This window comes from Echinops telfairi, unplaced genomic scaffold, assembly GCF_000313985.2.
Source record: "Echinops telfairi isolate 266 unplaced genomic scaffold, ASM31398v2 ScPeMD7_4;HRSCAF=17, whole genome shotgun sequence".
Classification (NCBI taxonomy): domain Eukaryota; kingdom Metazoa; phylum Chordata; class Mammalia; order Afrosoricida; family Tenrecidae; genus Echinops; species Echinops telfairi.
The window spans coordinates 513949-517556 of NW_022103900.1; positions in this window are offsets into that span (position 1 = coordinate 513949).

Here is a 3608-nt window from a genome sequence, read left to right on the forward strand (position 1 = left end):
AAAATGAGAGCAAATGTTTTCAGAATGATCTAGGCAATGAATGTACAAAAGTGCTTTACACAATTGATGTATATATGTATTGTGATAAGAGTTGTATGAGCCCCTAATAAAACTATTTTAAAAAAAGAATGAATGGAATTACAGATTTAACCAATGTATTAAGGGTAATGGAGAGTACTTTGAAGGGGAAAAGTTTTTTTTTTTTTGTAAAAAAAATTTACATAGCTTTAGGCGGGAGAAATTCCTACTTTTTTGAGGGGGTACTTCCTCATACTGCCAGAAGAAACAAATGAATCTATCTTGGAACAAGTACAGCCAGAATGGTCCTGAGAAGCTAGGAAGGGGAGACTTCAACTCACTTACGTAGCCATGGTCTGAGGAGGAAGCTGTCCCTTGAGGAAGACATCATGTTTGGTACAGGATCAGTGGACCAAGAAAATGGAATGACGCAGCGGTTGCCACAGTAGGCTCAAGCATGACAATTGTAAAGATGTCACAGAACCGGGCAGTGTTTCTGTCTGTTGTACATAGGGTCATAAAAACAATCATTACAGAAGCAGCTGACCACAGCTACAGCTGGTGGGTTCACACTGCAGAGTTTGTTACAAATAAACTAAACAGAACCTCCCACCCCCACCCCACCGCCGCGGCCCACCATTACTGCTATCAAGGTGATTCGGACTCATGGCAACCCTATAGGACAGGGTTGAACTGCTTCTGTGTGTTTCCAAGACTCCTTATAGGAGTAGAAAGTTGTCCCAATAAGCGGCTGATTTTGAACTGCTGACCTTGTGGTTAGCAGCCCAACACATAACCACTATGCTGGCAGGGCTCCTTAGTACAGGTAAAATCTTTCGCACAAGAATCTGGTGGTGTTGCAGTTAAGCACCTTACTGCCAAGCAAAGCTTGGTGGTTCAAACATACGTAACCACTCTGCAGAGCAAGGATCTGATGGTCTGCTTCCTTATACACTGCAGCCAACAATACCCTGTGGGGAACTTTTCAGTCACATGGGGTGCTGAGGAGTCAAAATCAACTCAGTAGCACCTATCAGTAACACAATCTGTAATGGTATGATGAGTGATGAAATGCAGAGGTTTGGGACTTAGGCATACCTGCGCTAGTGTCCGGGCGCTGCTGTGTGCTAGCAATCTGACCGTGGGTGTTTTACCTTTCCAATCCAGTCTTGGGTTTTCTAAGCTGTATTATATGGGAGCTATGGTAATGTAATCTTTATAGGGTTTGTGGAGATTAAATAAATTAATGCATGTAAACTACTCTCCACGGTGCCTGGCACATATATTAAGTGTTAATAAATGTATTAAATAAAGTAAAAAAGTATTGCTACTAGAACCCAGGTTTTACATGCATTGGTTTATTCTCAACAAAATGTGCTGAAATTTGTTTGTGTCATTAGTGGATGGCTTTTGACAAGACTGCAGACACGTTTAGTCTTCTTCTTCCTCCTGCAAAGAGTTACAGAATCAATTTGATGACAGTGAGGTTGCTTTGCAGTGTAATCTTGGTTAGGGTAAAAAAAGTTCAAGCAAACATTGATTTCCAATGGGATCTACTGGACCAGTTAAATTTAAGACAAAGAGGTCAGTACAGAAACTTATAGTGATTTTTTTTTTTTAACTTCCAATGGAGTAATCTTGTTAGAAGTCCAAAATCCTCACAGCTGGACCAATAGGGAACATCATGATAAATGGAGGAAAGGCTGACGTTATAAATGATTTCATCTTGCTTGGCTCCACAATCAATGCTCACAGAAACAGCAATCAAGGGATCAAATGACATGTTGCATTGTGGAAATCTGTGGCACAAGACCCCATTAGAGCATTGAAAAGTAAGAATACTTAGTACCGTTAGGACTAAGGTGGGCCTGATCCAAGCCATGGTATTTTCAATTACCTTGTACGCATGTGCAAATCGGACCTTGAATAAAGAACAATCTGTGCTTCTCAATTGTGGTGCTAGAGAAGAATGCAGAAAGTACCACGGGCTACCAAAAAAACAAACAATCTGTCTTGGAGGTAGTATGTCCAGAGTGCTCCTTAGGGGCAAGGATAAGAGACTTCATCTGATGTACTTTGGACGTGCTGTCAGGAGAGACCAGTCCCTGGAGAAGGCCATCAGGCTTGGTATAGAGGGGCAGTGGAGAAGGGGGAGGTCCTCAGGGAGATGGACTGACACAGTGGCTGCAACAGTGGGCCCCGGCACAGGCACAGTTGTGAGATCGGTGCAGGGCTGGGCTGTGTTTTGTTCCGTTGTGCACAGGGTCTCTGTGGCTGGAACTGATTCAATGGCACCCGACAAGAACAACAGCGACATCTTGATAGACTTTCTTGACGGACAGCGAACAATTACAGGGACGAATGATGAAGACATATGAAGAAAATGAAAAACACATTGGTGAGGAAAAGGCCGGAATGTTGTACTGAAGACTTTTATGCCAACACGACCAGGAACCTGCCCATTCTTTGAAGGTAGCAAGTATTATCCGAAGATAATTTTGTTGGGAAACTTGATCCCTTCCACCCCACAGCCCTTGGCCTGCTCCTTCAAATTCCTTATTTTTATTTATTTTTTTCAAATTTCCTTTTGCTCTCTAAACTCAAAGGGCATTTATAAAGGGACACAAGTTGTGTCCCTTCAGGATACCAAACACGATTTTAATGTGTCTTCAGGGAATGGGGGCTATCTATCACTTTCAGAAGTGGCGTGTGTAGACCTAGATGAAAGACATGTCAAACACTCCTGCACATTTTGATAGGTGTTTGCTTAACAAAGGTTCCTGATTTCTTAGCCATACTCTTTGGCTTACATTTGTCTACATCTTAAGTTTCCTGGTTCCTTTTTTTATTTCGTAGCTCTTCTTGTTCTCTCAGATGAATTTAGAATCCTTTCATCAATTCCGAGATACAGCTACTTTGTTGCTTTCCACAGGAAAAAGTACATGTCAAGGTGAAGGCTTGGGAAGACTGGGAAAACGTGCAGTTCCATCTACTGTTGATGGGGTGTTATTTGGTACGTGCAATGAATGTGGTTGTGTCTGACAAAGTTAAAGACGGGAACACCCTGCTGGTCAGGGATTCGACTTGTAGATCGAGACCTCAGAAAACACCCACGTTTGCACAAGGGAACATGTTGAATATTCCCTTGCAGCATTGCCTATAACAGTCCCAAACTGAAAAGATCTGAGATGCCCATCCATCAGAAAATGGATAATTTGATGAACTAATTTTTCAGTGGTCTGACATTTAAAATAAATCAGACAAACATGTTGGCCTAGATAAATCTCAAAATGAGTGTTAGAACAAGCCCCAGAAGACTATGTACAGTATGATAACATTTATGTCAAGCTTCAAGCAATTGAAATGATCCTAGGTATTGCTTAGATGGGTAGATGCAAGCATAGAACACCATGTCAGGTATTGCTAAACATCAAATTCAGGGCAGCAGTTGCCTCCAGGCTGAAAGAGACAGGGCTGTATAGTAGATTGCAACTCATGGTTTCTGAAACACGAGTGGCGGTTACATAATTTCGTGTCAACTTGGAGATACAAACGTGTAGGGGTGGAGTCTAGCCTGATGGTGCCTCCAG